Below are 18,630 nucleotides of genomic sequence, written 5' to 3' on the forward strand. Positions count from 1 at the left end.
GAAAGTAAGTGTACTGAGGCTCTCACGACCGAATGAATTTTATTTTCGATATGTTGGCTACACTTACGTGTAGCCTGACTCTTCCCCTCCGCAACGAGACCTGTTTAAGGTCAGTACGTTGAGAAGTGTCAACGCGACAACACGTTTCGTGAAAAATGTCAATCCAATCTCCCGCCAAATGCGAAATACGCGGCGTCATCCGTTATCTCGTTTGGAAGGAAAAACCTCCATTTGAGGTTTATAATGAGGTTAAAACTGCATATGGTGATAAAGCTATGAATTGTACGAGTGTGTACAAGTGGTATCGCGATTTTAAAAACGGTTCTCACCTCTTCACCCTCCACCAAAACGTTCAAAACCACAATTTCAGCCAAGAAAATCGTGGCATCCGTGTTTTGGGACTGTCAAGGGATAATTTTGATTGAATATCTGCCTCAAGTGGAGACCATCAACTTTGCAAGATACTGTGAGACCCTAAAAAAATTGCGGAAGGCGATTCATAACAAGAGGAGAGGCATGCTGACAAAGGGAGTCAGCCTGCTGCACGACAATGCCAGACCACACACGGCCAACGCCACGAAGGAACTGCTTGCTTCGTTTAAATGGGATATCCTGAACCACCCCGCGCATTCCCTTAACCTAGCACCTTCAGATTATTATCTCTTTACCTCCCTGAAGCTGTACATGGGTGGAAAAAGGTTTTCAACCGACGAGGAGGTAAAGGAGGAGGTGGAGAAGTGGACGGACGGGTTGGCGGGAAACTTCTTCGAGGAAGGCATCAAAAATTGATACCCCGCTTCACCACCTGCATTGAGAGGAATGGCGACTATGTCTAAAAATAGCTTACATATGTACTACGGTAATCATGTAATTTTTTTGTTTCTATAAAAAGATTTGTAACCTACAAAAATTCAGTACACTTACTTTCTGGATACGCCTCGTAGTTCCTGGGGTTGTGTTTTTATACATGAACCATGTTATATCGTGGAATAAAAATCGATTACCCTCATCATCAGTTTGTATCAGCTGCAATGAACGCTTGTATAGCTTAGCAAAGTTTAAAAAATGTTCATGTGTCATGATTTTTACTGTAAACGCTTTCTTTTTTCCAGCAGTTCTTACAAGATTGTACCAATCTCTTGGTAAATGAATATTCATGTCGGTTGTTTTTTTTTACTCTCAATTATAGCATGAATGGAATCACATTCCATGTGAGTGTGGCCTGGGACTAAAAATTTATGATGTATGATTATGTTTGGTCTTGCTTGAAGAGCATATGAAAACATTGCAACAACATGGCTGTTTGTATTTTGCCCACCACAGGTATCTGAATAAAATGTTAATTCATTTATTTGTGGTGGAATCGCAAGAATGAAATCATACAAACATGACGCTATTTGATTAGCCCCTCTACCACCTTCACATTCATGCCACATGTAACACGTTGTTTCATTTGAGAAGCAGTCGTAAATGGTTAAATTAAACGTCCACAAGGAACGTTTATAAAAGGCAATGTTTGAACGTAGCAGGAGAGTTGGGAGGCACTGATGCAAATCAAAGCAATAGGTCCTTCTGCTCTCTGACGACTCTTCTTTATTTTTTGCCTTGGCAGAATATGCATAATCTGCTTCCTGCTTGTGGGCTTCGTATTTGGCCTTCAGTACTGATAAATCAGGTTCTTGTTTGTACAAGTTTCATCTGAATCGAATACGAATCGCATGTACTGCATGTATCCAGAGAAGGTTTTTTTAAATGATAAGCCCATTGTACGAAACACATTTGAGAACATTGATCTGGAAACCGGATCCTCTACTTTTTCCTTATACATAAAATACATTTTGATTAAAGTGAGTCCAATGGGCAAATACTTCTTAGAGGTATCCCTTCTAGAGTAATGTGACTCGTAGGCAGAATACTCTCTTATGTGATTTTTAATTTGATGAATGCGGTCATCCGATATCTTGGTAGAAGGCACACTGCTTCCCCGTTTGTCAGAAACCGGGAGCCCAGAAACAGATGTACATCTCTTTTTAATGACGGTACATATGAATTTGTTTGTTTCACAAAAAATCTTTTTAAAGCTACCTTTGCACATTTCGATAATGGCACCCTTAACTCGTATATGATATTTATGATTAATTTCCCTCTTCTTCGGTGGTACATTTCTAACCCGCATAGTTTTCTTGGGCTCATCGGTGATGAGGGATGAGATAAATGTCATTCTTTTGTCGAAGGTTCCTAGTGCCCAGTATTCATTAAATAATATACTTTGATATTCAAAAGACACTTTATCCATGCATTTTTTACGGCAAGCACTTAAGCGTTCCGTTTCTCGACCCTTGACCAATTTCCCAGTTTTAGATTTGTATTTTAGACCTCGATTACGTTTTTATTTAATCTCTTTCCTTAATAAATAAAGAGATTTTCCTCGGTTTCCAGGGTGCGTGTCTTCAGTTTCAGTAGTTGCTTCACCAAGGAGTGCATTGTTGAAGGGACTGGGTCCATCGTAGCTGGAATTACTGGAACTGGGGGGTTTATAGCTTACATCCATATCACTGTTGCTAAAATCACTTGAATAATCTGGAACTATCGTCTGTAAGTCTTGGAGAGGAAAACTGGAAGACGGACCTATAAAATAAAATCAGTATTTATAATATCTACAGCTTTATATACTATAGCTTTAAGAAATACATGGCACGACCAAGTGAATCAGATACTTGAGTCAGGCCATGTCAAGAGTCAGAATAATAGAAGAGCATGTATGAGACATTGTATGAATGTGAACGAGGCAAGGAATGTGTGCCAAGACCGAGTTGTTTGGCGGTCCGTGCTCTCTGCCTACCCCTGAGGGGTAACGGCTTGATGGTTAGTTAGCTTTATATTGTACAGGGTATTCTACTGCCCTGAAGAAGCTACGGTTGTAGCGAAACCCAGTTGGCATTAAGTATATAAATAAAAATGGTGTTTACCAAGTCATTGTTTTATTTTAAATTATAATGTCACGTCACCAAGTAATTGCTTCATATGAACAAATAATGCATTCAGTTACTTAATTAAAGCAGGTACATAATTATATTCCTTTAATATGAAATACTGATTAATTTACCTTACTTTATGGCTTGAATGAATACATCAAATAAGTGTTTTTGGAATAAACCATCAACTATACGAGTATTTCAAAAGCAAACTTTTAGGCTAATATCATCTGTGGTTCCTTTTCCTGCTGGCTTAATTAGTTCAGCCGGAACGTCATCGATTCCGGGTGCTTTCCCGTTTTTGAGATTTTTCAGTGCGAGGTCAAACTCTTCTCTAGTGATTGGATCTCCCAAATCATCTGCGTCTACCCCATTTTCTCTTTCTATCAATGTTTCGTTGTCACAATTTCCCTTTCCATTGTATAGCATTTCGAGATATCTTTTCCACCTTTCTCCTATTTGGTCATTTTCGAAGAGTATTTAACCGTCTTCTCCTTCTATTGCATTACCCTTTCCAACTCTCATCCCAAAGAAGTCTTTCACCGCAGCGTGAGCTCTTTCTACATTTCCTCTCTTGAGGTCGTCGTTTATCTCATCGCATTTATTCTGGTAGAATGTTTCTTTGGCTATTCTTGACTCTCTATTTATTTTGTTTCTCAGCACTTTATATTCCTTTTGTGATTCAGCTCTTTTATCATTTTTGAGCTCTCTTCTATCTTTTATCATATTTAGGATCTCATCGGTTATCCATTCCTTCCTTGCTTGGGGTTTTTCCTTGCCTATAGTTTCCTCTGCCGTAGTTATAATCTTCGTCTTTATCACTTTCCAGATCTCATTCACGTTCTCCTCTTCCATTAAGTTGCACTCTTGCGTCTTTTCCCTAAAACTGTCACTGATCTCTTTTATCTTTAATAATTTTGTATCCTATTTGAAATTATTTCTCTTTTTTTTCAGTTTTAGAAGACTTTTGGCCATTACCATAATATGGTCACTATCTATATCTGGGAATAGCTTCTACAGTCTTTTATTTGGTTTTTAAATCTATGTCTAACCATTATATTGTCTATTTGCAGTATTTGTCTGTCTCCAGGGGATTTCCAGGTGTATCGCTGTCTTGGGTGGTATTGGAAACAAGTGTTTGCTATCACTAATTTGTGTTTTTCGCAGAATTCTGTCTGTTTCCTCTGTCGTTTCTTGCACCCAGCCCAAAGGGTCCAATGCAAGTTCCTTTACGTTCTTCTCCTACAACAGCATTCCAATCTCCTAGGAGAGTCAGATTTTCACCTGCTTTTATCTCTGATAAAAGTTTATCTAGCGAACTGTATACCTCCTCTACTTCTTCTTCGCTATGACTAGATGTTGGCATATATACTTGGATAATTACAGTGTCTACAGGCTTTGTTTCTATTTTGACTAGAATAATTCTTCCGCTATATTGCACGTATCCCTTAACCCGTCGTCCCCACTCCTTGCACATCACAACGCCTGCTCCTCCTTGGCCAGGTTTATCCTTTATGCATCCTGTGTGGATGATTCTGTAGTCGCCACTCCAGAAGTCTCCATAATTGGGCCATCCCATCTCTGCTATACCTAGGGCATTCAAATTTACGTTTTGCATCTCAGCTTTCAGATTATCCAGTTTGCTGTTTTGCAGTAATGTGCGGACATTCCACGTTGCCCATCTCGCTATTTGGTTCTTTGTATTTGATTTTGGTTTCGCTATTGACTTTGTGTTTCTAGCATCTCGAGCAGTCCCCACCCGGAGATCCGAACGGGGGACTATTTTACCTCCGGAGAATTTTACTTGAGATTGGGTATTCATGTTTTGCTGGTTCTTGGGATGCCACTTGGACCTTTAATGTGGTAGTTTCCCGTTTCTTTCCACATCCTATGCCGTTGACCTCGAAGGTTCTTCCGCCTTTGGAGATTTTTTACTTCTCCAGGACGAGAGAGTGCCCTAGACAACAGACGCCTGGTAGGGCGAAAGTTGGTGTTCAGCTTATTCCGGCCAACGCTCGGTCCCTGTCTATATTTGCCGACACGAGGTCGTTGCTCACTCCCCACCACGAGAAGGAAATAGATCAGGATTTTCCTTTCCTCAAACCTGAGACCAGAAGGCATTTCTCAGAGTTCTCCGGTACTTTCGGGGAGTGGAGTTAGCATCTATGATTTTGTTTTCATGTTAAATGTACTTCATGTTTTGGGTTTTTATAGTATTTTCCATGGCTAAATTAACTGTTTTCCATATTTGTTTATTGTTATTGTCTTCAGATAGTATTTTCTTTTTGATATAGACCTCTTTACTTTTTTCAATACAGGTTGTTAGTTTATTTTTAATTTTTTTGTAAAAAATGTATGTTTTTTCATCGAGGGGATTTTTTAATGTTGCTTTATACAGTTTTTCTGATAGATATTACAAGTCTTTGGGTTATCCAAGGTTTTAAACATCTAAGTTTTGATTTTATTTGAACTGTAGTTTCAATAGTCGAATTTTTTATTTGCTGTTACAATATATTTTCAAAGTTGTTTGAGCAGGTTTCAGTATCATCACTATCTAACACATTGTTCCATTGCTCATTTTTTAGTTTTTAGGCTAAAATAGTCATATTTATGGTGGATTTTTTTAATAATAATAATTGAATAAAGGTAAAAGAAAAGAAAACAATGTAAACAACCATGAAATTAAATAAACGCCCGGGTTGCCGGCACTGAAACTGAAAAAAAAATACATAGTTGTTTCCGGTAAGTCAGACTGATTTTAATATATTCTGTAAAACTCGTACTTTTTTTTAGATTTGAATTGTAAGGTAAAAGTGTGTAGATCTATAAGGAGAAGGGGGAGTACAGGGTGAATGAAGATCGGAAGAGAAATACATAGTAGGTGCAGAGGACAAATTGGAAGAAAGAACTTTAAAGTAAAATATTTGAAGGGAAAATATTCAAAAGAGAAATATTTAAATGAAGATGAAAAATTTAAATTAGAAAATACGATAAATGTACTAAATTTGAATTCGAATGGCCTTATCTTGAGGCTTCGCTCGGCTGAGGACCTTCTGCATCTACTCAGTGTGCTGTGGCTTGAGGCTCGCGGTCCATCTGTGGCGGAAACAATATGGACTAGATAAGCCACGCTGTCGCCATTGTAGCATATCATGTGAAAATATCGGGATTGCAAAGTATGTATGAATAAAAGGGGTAAAACGATTCCAAAATTATATTCATTCCTACAACTTTTAGAAACATGAGAACTCTATCAAACATTAGTATAATATCTCAGGTGTGTGCATCATCCGAAGGATTGCAATGCAGCGGTGGAATTTATGATTACATTGAGAAGTTGACAGTAAGGTGGTGACATTTAAATTAACTGACCTGATTAAACGTAAAGGGCGCCAAGCAATGCAATCAGCTTTGCTAAATTTATAAAATAGAGCGATGGATGACCAAGGTAGAATATCTAATTACGGCGTCATGGTTGCTTGTAAAAATTTGTCAACCCGCGTGCTCGCTAGTGTCTTCCCGTAGTCACAACGTCCCAAATCGGCAGCCCGCAGAATACTGAAGTGGCCGCGCTGTCGTCACGCAAGCCCGTCTCTCGTTTCCTCTCGAAGTTGCCATATGGCATAACCGTAAATCAGTGCCAGGAACTGACCGGTGTTATTGCTCTGTAGCGGGGCTAGATAGAACTGCTACAATGCCCCCTCAGCCAAAGGACTTATGGCTATAAGTCTGAGGTTCCCCTGACACCTCCTGACAAAGTCGAGTACACCCTCCAGCAGCAGAAACGTGTAGTGGTGAGGTATTGGCGGGTAGTAAGAGGCTTCAGAATGTGAAATTCCATCCTCTCCAGTCCATCATAGTTTGGAACGGTTGAACCCAGAGGAAGGCAGCATTGATATGGTTCAGCAAGCGGAGACGATGTTGAAAGTTCGTGTCCAGTGTAAGGGCCAGAAAATGACGAAGGAAGAATATGCTCCAAGTATCATCAGTTGGACGCAGCATGGAGATGAAGACGGAAGAGTATGATCCAGTTGAATGCACCAGATCCAGTTGAATGCACCACGATGAAGAAGAAGGAAGAGTGTGGTCCAGATGCCTTCAGTTGAACGCAGCATGAAGAAATTTTCTTGATGATATTGATGAAGTCTAAGCCTAACCCTTGGTCACCGTTGAACGAATTCAAGATTATTGAGAAAATTAGCAGGCCCTTATCAAAGAAATAGTGTACATACATGAAGCAAAAGAAACTGTGTTCTGAACACTAAATGATTAAGATTTAACTAAAACATGTTAAAAAAACTTTAGCAAGACTATGTTGTATAAATTTTTAAAAGACTTTAACAAACTGTGTTGTAAAAAAAAAGTTATCACAGAGTTGTACTTTGACAATTATAACTAATATCATAAAAATAAATAAGAAGGTAAAAAAAACCCATACTAATTAAACGTCATCATGACAGATAGAATAATAATAAATAAGTAAAAATCAAATTTCATAAAAGAAAAAATTAAAATTGCAATTGAAATATACAAACATATCACAATGTACCTGTAGACAATAAAAGGTAATATTCAAAACAAAATACGCCTTTGTATTTAAAAGGTTACGCTCATCTTGTCAACAGATGGCAGCAAATTGAAGATAATTATTCAAACCGAAATCAGAATTGTTATTAAAAAGTTCGGCTCATCTTGTCAACAGATGGCAGCAAATGACGATAATATTCACACCAAAATTGTTATTTAAAAGTTATGCTCATCTTGTCGACAGATGGCAGCAAATTGAAAATAATATTCAACCAAAATATAAATAACAATTAAATATAAATAGATAATTCCCAATTAATTATATATAAAAAATAACAATTCAATGTTAATAGCATCATAATGATGATAATTTGATATTTAATAAATATTAAATCCACTTGACTCGTTCCTTATTTTTCCGAGCTCAAAAAGTAGGGAAGGAATCAAATAAAAATAAACATGAAATGGATGATGATCTGGCGTGTAAATAACACAGACCATCAGGGAATATTTTATTTCCCTATGAAAATAAATTGATTGATTAATAAATTCACTCTGCAGGGAGAAAATAACTTAAACCAGCCACCAAAAAATACATTTGAACAGAGGACTTACCAGAGAATACACTTGCAATTGAGTTCGGCTCCTTGATTTCCAAAATTCGGCAGCAGGCAGCAATTAGCACAATAACTTTGCATTTGCACTATGAGATTATAAGATCAAGCTCTCAAGAGAGTAGAATTATTAATTATAAGATGAATCAGCCCATTGATTGTAATAATACGCACTGCCATGATTTGGGACATTTATTGTGACAAAAAATATATTTTAATCATTTTTGTCTTAAATAGACCTCTTTTGACAAAATGACACAATCCTGGATGAATCCACTGATCAAATGCAAAAGGTGACTGTAATTTGTTTATCATTCACCTGCAGAGAAAAATCTATCCTAAACTGATCAGAGATGTCTCTGTCCATTATATATTAAAAATTAATTAATTCATATATTATGTTTGTATATTAAAAAATCAATTCACATTAATTTAAAATTAAATTTTAAATCGACTGCCTCTCCATGAAACACGTAAACATATACGCTAAAATAATCACATAAAATGTATCTGTTATCAGCCAATGGGCTATCATGGTAAATGTAATATCTGTTATAAGCTGAAGGGCTATCATGGTATAAAAGTTAAAGCTATAAGCTTGTAACCTGGGTGTTATAATATAACAATACCCAATTATGGTATACTTGAGCGCAATATATGCAGACTCAACCATAAATGTGAGAAACCAATCCTCTTAATGTTCAAACAATAACAAGTACATTCACCGACAACACAACATAGGACATAGTGTTCAACCTTGATAAAAAAAAATTAAAGGAATTTTTTTTTTTTTTTTTTCCTTTATTCATGAAATATTAATGTGTACAGTTTTTACATGCTTTTCGACTACCACACTAGACACACGCCCGTATTATGGTAGTCGAATTCAGAACAAAACATTCTTTTGTAGCGAAAGAATATTTGATAGAAGAACTCTTATGAACCGAGCCCACTGAACCGTTTCGGAAATGTAAAATGAGCTCTGAATACCAGTTGATTGTAACGTTGAAAAAAAATAATTCAATAAATAGAATTTAAAATGTTCATAAGAACAATAAAGAAAAGTTGCAAGAAAAATCCATCAAAAACACAAACCCAAAAAGTTGAAAAGTAACACGAAGTTAAAAGTTAGCGCAGAAATACCAAAGATGGCGGTAGTAATATTATAATTAATGCAAAACCAAAATAATTTCGCAAAATTATTACCAAATAAAACGAAGAATTTAAACAAAAGCGCGGTATATAACCACAAAAGATACCTAACATGTAACCATGAGATCCTCTTAAACGAAGTTGTAATTAACTACCTGAGAAAAATTAACATTTATTAATTAATGTTTATTCAAAATAAAAATTCCAAAGTCCCATAATATTCAAAAGGCGTGAATTGAGATCTAATAAATCCTCAAAGTGAGATAGAGAACAAAACTCACCAATCAAACACTACAGAAAATTGAAAAATTGAAAATTTAAAAAACAAGAATTTAAAAAAAAAATAAATATAAAATTAAAATTCCAAAAATATTTTATGAAAACTAATTCCAAGAAGAATGTCAAAAATAAATATAAGTGCATAATTTATTATTATTCACTTCAAAATATAAAACCAGAAATTTATTGAAATATTTACTACTGCGCAGTTAAAATAAATTAATATAAAGTAGCACTTCAGTCGCGATTGGAATACAATGATCCCTCATTACAAGATGGATTACAAAACCCGTGACAACACAATGAAATACAACATTGCAGTCAACCATGTGATTGATCAACACTCAAAATTCTTAACACTAAATTTTGATCAGAAAAAAAAAATTCGTGAAATTAATATAATAACTTTTTGATTTATTATTATTAGGACGGTAAAATGCAACATTAAAATTTCTAAAAAAATATTACGAAGTTAAATATTTTGTGACAAAATTAATATACAAATTTCGAGCAAATGTGCCAAATAAATCCTCCAAAAGAGTTGGACAACAATAGACGAAAAATGTAATATTAAAATTTTTATGAAGTTATTACGAAGTTAAATATTTTGTGACATTTTGTAACAAAATTCATACCAATACCGAGCAAATGTGCCAAATAAATCCTCCAAAAGAGTTGGACACAAAAGAAGAAAAATGTAACTTTTAAATTTATGTGAAATTATTACGAGGTTAACTATGTTTGTAATATTTGATTAATTTGAAATAGCAGAATTTAATTTGGAGAGATTTTCAAAAAAAATATTTTTTTTAAAGATTATACAAATTAATTAATTACGTGTGATTAATTCCAATATATCCTCTTAAAGATATGGTAATCAAAACACAACATAAATAATCAAAATTTAATAAATGATAGGAAAATTCCCTTTCCAAAATGAATATTTCAAAAAAATAATTTATTAATAGTGTCGAAACACGTCAGCAATTCCATTGTGGTCACAATGACCCGTCAGTCAAAGCGATTTAAACGGAATTACAACAAACCTTCCGTCAAATCATATTATTATGACAAAAAAGGAAAAATCTCCCAAATCAAAAAAACTCCACATAGCAGTTATGATATAAATTACTTTGAATTTACCAAATTTAAAAAAAAAATACACGATCAAATCCTCGCATAAAAGTAGTAAAACTGAAATGAATCAGCTGAATATAATTACGACGCATTTTGCGCGCAAAATGATGAGTCACGAAAACAATAAAATAGTAGCGAACATATTATGTCACTTACCTAGCGACGCACAGTGGTTCCAAATACCCCAAAACTTGGAAACAATTCACAGGACGGATTTACAGGAAATAAAAGGTGATATTATTTTTTGGTATGGGTAAAAAAAATAAAAATATTCGGTTTTAGTAAGTTTTACTGTGATTTCTGCATTTTATTAACAAAAATATAAAATTTAAAATGATAAAATTAAATTAAAAATATAAAAGTCCACATCCTTGGAAAATACAGGCCGAGTAATGTTTAATTTTTCTTTTTAAAAATTCTGATGCAGACGATGAACAATCATCATCATCATCATCGGTGTTAAAAATACTTGAAGAATGAATATTCGGAGGAATTATTAAGTCGTAAACTTCCTTAGGAAAACGATTTAACTGTTTTTTTGGGAGTTTTCTGTAACTAGTTATGACAGGGTCAGATGTTACTAACATTAAATTAAAAATATCCTCATTACATTTCTCTCGAGAACATTTTCGAGAATAGTTTTCGCGATATTTTTTAAAATCTTTGTTCCGAGCTTCCTGAGCCTCTTCTGATAATTGGCCAATCGGCAGCAATGCATTCGATATTACGTCTGGCCCGTGGATTAATAACTTATGCACAGTAGGGGGCATATAATACCACGGATACAATTTAACGAAATACTTAGCAGTATCAAGAGAAAACTTCCTTAAATAGTCAATATTAATATCGTAACCACTTAATATTGTTACTAAAATGACATGCATTCTTTCTATAATTTTTTTATCTACGCCTGTGATCTCTGATGCCAAATCTGCGTTGCGGAAAAATCGCCTGGCTGTATTGCCGTCATTGGAATTTCCAAAACCAGGCTTAGGCTGATCGACTATTAACCCCATTCGATTTTTGAATTCCTTTTGTATATTAGCTTTATGTTTCACCACAATTTCCTTGTCTTGATTTCGGGCTTGCCATTTTTTATTGGAAGTTTATAACCCACATGCAAAAGACATTCGAACAGTCTAATCCAACAGTGTAACACTGACAAACCAAACTCTAAGGTTGAAGGTTTATGTGGTCTTGTTAACATTTTATCCATAGAATTAAACTCTTTAGAACTGGCACCACAAATGTAGCAACGTTGTGTAGAAGCTTTATCTGTCAAGGCGTTACAAATTTTCCCATCAACCATTGTTAAGATGAGTTCATGCGACACCATTATAATTTTTCCATCAAGTGCCACGGGTGAACTCATAAGATTTTTTATTTGTGCACTTATTCTGTTCTTTTCAGCAATCGCAAGTTGTGTCGACTCTTTGGCAACGTTTATCTTAATTGGGCGGCAATATCTGGTGGACGATGGGCGAGGATTCTGCCACACAACGTTTGTATTGTCAGAGTTCCCGCATACTAAACGTATGGGTACGATTGAAGATATAAAAACGCTTGAATCATCCGCATCCGCTTGCGTCCCAATGAACATCTGTTTTTAAGAACTATGCCCTGAACTGCCATCAAAGCCCCACTTTGAAATCAATTGCAAATTGTTTGATTGTTTACTTTTTAAACCACAAATGATTTCTTTTTGCACATTGATCACACGTTCAGAAGTGTGATTCAAAAGAGCTTGAACAGTTACTTCTGCAGATGTAGCAGTGATTATTATGTCTTCTTTTTTAGGATAGCACGCTTTTTTTGCTTCAAGTACTATATTGTATGGTGGAAACGTTTCAGGATCTTTGGATCTTATGATACTGTACTGGTGCTTTGTAAGCTTGGCTTCCACCATGGTTGAGAGGGCTTCCTCCCCAGACATCCATCTAGAGTGAGTATCTTCGAATACCTCGTACGCTTGTCTGTACTTAGATGCACGCCTAGGTGAACGAATGATGTCTTATAATAATTTTGATGCAACCGGTTGTCCAGAAGCTCTCAAATTCATTTTTGTTGCAAACGCCAAATGATAAAGAGGTGAATTTTTCCGAAGATCTTTAGTTTTTAAGCGTTTGGATCGGTCAGAACTCTGTTCAAATTGTATTTCCGGGCGACCGCTTCTATGTTGTTTCCCATATAATGTAAAACTGATAGGCGTCTCAAGCCATTTTTTATTTTGCATCACAAATTTAGCCTTAATTCGACGAGCAATTATCCATCTTGTTTTAAAGCGAAATTTGAAGCCCGCGATCTTTTTACCGAGTTTATCCAACCCTTCTTTAGGGCAATTGGTGAGGTTTATAAGTTTTTTTTTTCATATATAAAAATCGTCTGTCCATCTGTTGGCACTTTGAATTCATCAGTATGTCAAATAACTCCTTTTGTCTCACGAACAAATCCCTTGAAACCGAACCTGTGACAAAAATAATATTTATGAAGCACAAAAATTTAATAGTAAGTAAATTATGGAAAAATTACTGGACCGAAAAGGGGCATAAAAACAGCAATTTTTTTCTTTCTTAATATGATTCTAAAATAGTATAGCTACAAAAGTGTATCAGCACTTTTACGAAATTCTAGGAAATATGTAACTGTTTAAGAATTTATCGTATTTTTTTTCAAATTTCACCAGATATTTTTAAAAAATTTATCGCAAATTTGTCACATTAGAAAATGAAAAAAAAACATTCCGTATTTAGTACATACTTGAAGGTATTGGATCCATGTTGAAAAAAATATGCCAGCAAGCGTTATACAAAGTTATCACTCCCTATATATTGTATTATAAATGTTGCACTTTCACACAAACGTCTTGCCTGCTCGGGAAGCCGATCTTTACTGATGTGGTACGCAGCGACGAAACATTTTGCCGAGTTCGGTGGTGGGGGGAAAGATGCGCTAGGATGTGTCGTCAAGATATAGCAACAAAATTTAGTGGTCCCTGTAATTTGAAATTTTGAATTGTTTCCAATGCTCCCATACTGGTAAAACCACAGTGCGACGGAGCGAATGCCTTTACGATTGCAATACGCATCAATAATTATTATTATTCCGCAAAATGTAGCGCGCGGCAAAAATATGGAGCGGCCCTCGCCAATAAAATTTTCCCCATTTAGCATCGGTGTAATATAAAACTGCGTCTCGTCTAACGCATCGGAAATAGGTGTACCTGAATACCTAGAAACTCAAAAGGAAACATAGTGAAGCTATTAGTCACGTCCGTGGACGGAGAACCAATCTGAATAAAATTTTATCAAGGTGAAACAATACAAGACACAAATAACAATATGAAACAAATAACGAGATCCGCTATCCGAATCCCGGAGTACCCACGGGCAAAGAATTTAATATTTAAAATTAATTATATGATAAAAATAAATTTAATTTAAAAAAAATTAAAAGAAATTTTAAAAGAAGGAGCCAGGGAAGTTGCAAACCAGGAAGACCACGCGAGTCGACATAAAATAAACCATTAATCAAGCCAGATAATAATGTCACAAAAATAAAAGTCAACTCTCAATGCCAACATGATCGAAAATTTTTACTAATTACCAACCGGGACGGTCACGTTGGAGCGCCATTGTAGCGGAACAATATGGACTAGATAAGCCACGTTGTCGCCATTGTAGCATAAAATACTCAACCATTATTGAATACTTACAAAAGATGAGATCATTTTCAAATAATATCTCTAAAGCTGCCGTGTGAGGGCCGCCATTGTCAAGCCATCAGGTGACAATATCGGGTTGCAAAGTATGTATGAATAAAAGGGGTAAAACGATTCCAAAATTATGTTTATTCCTACAACCTTTAGAAACATGAGAACTCTTTCAAACATTAATATAATATCTCAGGGGTGTGCATCATCCGAAGGATTGCAATGCAACGGTGGAATTTATGATTACATTGAGAAGTTGACAATAAGGTGGTGACATTTAAATTAACTGACCTGATTAAACGTAAAGGGCGCCAAGCAATGCAATCAGCGTTGCTAAATTTATAAAATAGAGCGATGGATGACCAAGGTAGAATATCTAATTACGGCGTCATGGTTGCTCGTAAAAATTTGTCAACCCGCGTGCTCGCTAGTGTCTTCCCGTAGTCACAACGTCCCAAATCGGCAGCCCGCAGAATACTGAAGTGGCCGCGTTGTCGTCACGCAAGCCCGTCTCCCGTTTCCTCTCCTAGTTGCCATATGGCAAAACAGCCGTAAATCAGTGCCAGGAACTGACCGGTGTTATTGCTCTGTAGCGGGGCTAGATAGAACTGCTACACTGTGTCCGGCCGGGAAGTGACGCCATCTTCAATTTTAGTCACTTCCTGTTATTGCCAGAGTGTAAACAATAGACAAAACTAATGATTTAAACAGAAATAAACTCTTATTTTGTATGATTTGCTTTTATTTTCTGATAAGAAGTACATTTGTTATACACTCGCTTTGCAATGTCACAGAAGAGAAGAGGAGTACATATATTCTACCTACAACAAGGTCAAGTTAGAGTTACTACAAAAGGGCGGGAAATTTAAATCCATCACTCCCCCAATATTTAAAAAAAACAAAAATAACTGGATATTAATTACCCTTTGAAACAAGATATTATACAACTTTCAAAATATTCTTACATAATATTATTTGTAGAGTTTTTAATTGTGCATTCCAAGTTTAGATCTTAAAAATTGAAATTTATCCTTTGGCAATGCTTTGGTAAGTATATCTGCATATTGATTATCACTACTTACAAATTTTAGATCAATAATTTTTTGATAATATTTTTCTTTAACAAAGTGGTACTTGTCGATATGTGTGTCGATATGTTTACAACGTTTATGGAAGTTTACATTTTTGATAACACTGATCGCACTTTGATTGTCTAAATTTAAGCACATTGTATCTTGTTTATATTCCTCAATATCACATAACAACTGTTTAATCCACATAGCTTCTTTGGTTGCAGCACAGGCTGCCATAAATTCTGCTGTTGACAGGGCAACTGTTTGTTGTCTTTGGCTAGACCATGTTAAAGCTGCTCCATTTTTGATGAAAATGTATCAGGATCATTGGCATAGTCAGCATCACTATAACCAGTCACTACTGGTGGCTGTGATGTGGATGAGTAATACAGTCCGTACTCTTTTGTATCTTTCAGATATTTGAAGATTTTCATCACGGCATTCCAGTGTGTTTTATTGTAACAATTTAAAAATCGACTCACTAGGCTCACTGCATACATAATTTCAGGTCGACTCACTATAGCTAGGTGCATGAGGGAACCCCCAGCTTCTCTGTAAGGAATGTTCTTTTCTGGGTCTCCATCTCCTTTTTGTAACTTTACATGAGGGTCCACAGGAACACTGTTGGGGTTGGCATCAGTCATGTTAAACTTGTGCAATATCTGTTCCACATATTTAGTTTGATGTATGAATATACCATTGCTGAGTATCTCAATTTGCATGCCTACAAAGTTACTCACTGAATTCACTATTTTTACATCAAATACAGTTTTTAAGTCATTAGTTATTTATTTTAGTATTGATTCATCTTTAGAAAATAACAAGCCGTCATCAACATACAGGCAAAGGTAGCATTTCTTATTGTTGACTTGACCAAAATAAACACATTGATCAGCTTTGCTGTTGACGAAACCAAATTTCTTTAAAATCGAGTCAAACTTCTTATTCCAGTAACGGGGAGATTGCTTCAAGCCATACAGAGACTTGTTGAGCTTACATACCATATTGCCTTCACTAGGCAGACCTTCAGGTGGAGTCATTAATATAGTCTCTTCAAGCTCACCGTATAAGAATGCGGTTTTGATGTCAAGTTGGATGATTTTAAGGTTATACTGGACAGCCATGGATAATAATAAACGTATCGAATCATACCTTACAGTTGGTGCAAAGGTTTCGGTGTAGTCGATACCTGCTGTTTGTTCAAATCATTTTGCACAAAGTCGTGCCTTGAACCGTGGACCCTTTGACTCCTCCCCCACATCTACGACTTGACTACGGTTTGATACATAAGATGAGAACCATCTGAGAAGAATCACCGTGGACTCCGATTTGCATAAGCTTGCGTAATAATATGTCGTGATTCACTAGGTCAAAACCTTTGCTATAATCCGTATATATTGCGTCTACTTGTACACGTTGATCCATATACTCTTGCAAGAATTCCGTGACACAATTTTGAAATAGGACGATAGTTTTCAATGTCAGATTTTTGCCCGGTTTTGAAAATGGGTGTTATGAAGGCAGTTTTCCAAGTATTAGGTACCACACCCTCTTTTAAGGAACGATTGAATATAATGGATAACGGCTTAGAGAGACTGCTTGTGCATTTCAGGATGAAGTAGGGGGGAATTTTATCTGGGCCTGCGCATTTATTTAGTTTTAAATTTTCCAGATATGTCTGCACCAGACGTTCGTCAACTTCAATACAATGAATAGTGGAAAAATTATGAATGTTGTAGTTGTCTGGCATATTTTGAGAAGTTTGAACATCGTTGGTGTAAACAGAACTGAAATATTTGGAGAATAAGTTAACAATCTCAGATCCGTTCTCAGCTTTTTCATCCCTTAGGAATACAGTGTTTGGCACTCCCTGTGATTTGGAGTTTAATTTAACATAATTCCAAAGATATTTGGATCAGAGGATATTTGGTGTTCAACATTAATTAGGTATTGATTGTGACATTCTCGTTGTAGTTTTTTATGGTGTGATCTTAAGAGAGAGAAAATGGAGTAGTCAGATTGATTTTTATAAATTTTGAACTTTTTGAAATAGTCATTTTTCCTTCGTTAACTTTATAAGAGCCATTATTAGCTTTAGTTATACCATGGAGGATATTTTGAGTTCTTACTCGATTTTTGCGGAATGTGAGCATCTATAAGTTGGTTTATTTGTGAGTAAAAATTTAGTAAAGCTGAATTTATATCACCAACTGAGAGAAGCTCGTGCCAGTTTACTATATATTTACTTTCGTATTTCCTCCCTCAATGCAACGGGTTCTGAGAATGTTACATCTATCGTTATGGAGGCATGGTGAATATCTTCGACGATTAGTGAGTCATTACAGGCTTGCGACGATTAGTGAGTCATACCTTAACGCAATCCTTACAGAGGACGAGGTCTAGAAAATGGCCGTTGGAGTTTGAAATCCCATTATATTGACAGAGACCCGAAAAATGCAGGCAATCAACAAATGCAGAGCTGAGAGGAGATAAAGATAAACGGTTGGTAGGTGTGTACGACGTGTTGTTTGGAATTTTGTTCCACAGAATGTCAGTGAGGTTGAATTGCCTAAAATAAGAAATTTTTCACAAGGACATTGTGAGGTTAATCTTGAAATTTCGCTGAGAAAGCTTTCCATGTTTTCATTATACGCTGGACCTTTGGGAAGGTAAACACAACATATGTTTAAAGTATTGCACAACGAACTCTTATTTTCTAAGGATAACCATAAGTCTTCTGCTTTTGAGTGCCACTCTGGACGCCCGCGGGGTAACTGTTCGCGTCGAAAAGCGAGCAAGACACCTCCACCCAAGCGTTGACCAGTTTCACAGTAATTTCGATCTCGGCGGAACACGTCATAACGATCGTCGAACAGTTCTTCGTTACGGATGCCATTAGTTAGCCATGATTCAGTTAAGGCGATAATATCGTATTCGTTGGATCTGACAGCATTTATCAGTGTATCAGTTTTTGTACGTAAGCCTCTTACGTTTTGATAATATATATTTAATATCATTTTATGGGTGGTGTAAATCTGTATTTAGGTGTAAGATAGTTAGCTAGTTGTATGCCTGATTTCATATGGGAGGTCAGATTGATTTTAAAGTAATTTGTAATATTCATACTCTTTTTTTTTACAGTGGTTAGTGAGGTAGTAGTGTGT

At 35.8% G+C, this 18,630-nt stretch overlaps 1 pseudogene; it reads right to left on the reverse strand.

The window, feature by feature from the left end:
- Positions 1–14,820: 14,820 nt before the first annotated feature.
- Positions 14,821–16,110, reverse strand: LOC149414828 (uncharacterized; annotated as a pseudogene).
- Positions 16,111–18,630: the final 2,520 nt, after the last annotated feature.

This window comes from Hesperophylax consimilis, chromosome 19 (genome assembly GCF_061612785.1).
Source record: "Hesperophylax consimilis isolate HC1 chromosome 19, BYU_Hcon_1.0, whole genome shotgun sequence".
Classification (NCBI taxonomy): Eukaryota; Metazoa; Arthropoda; class Insecta; order Trichoptera; family Limnephilidae; genus Hesperophylax; species Hesperophylax consimilis.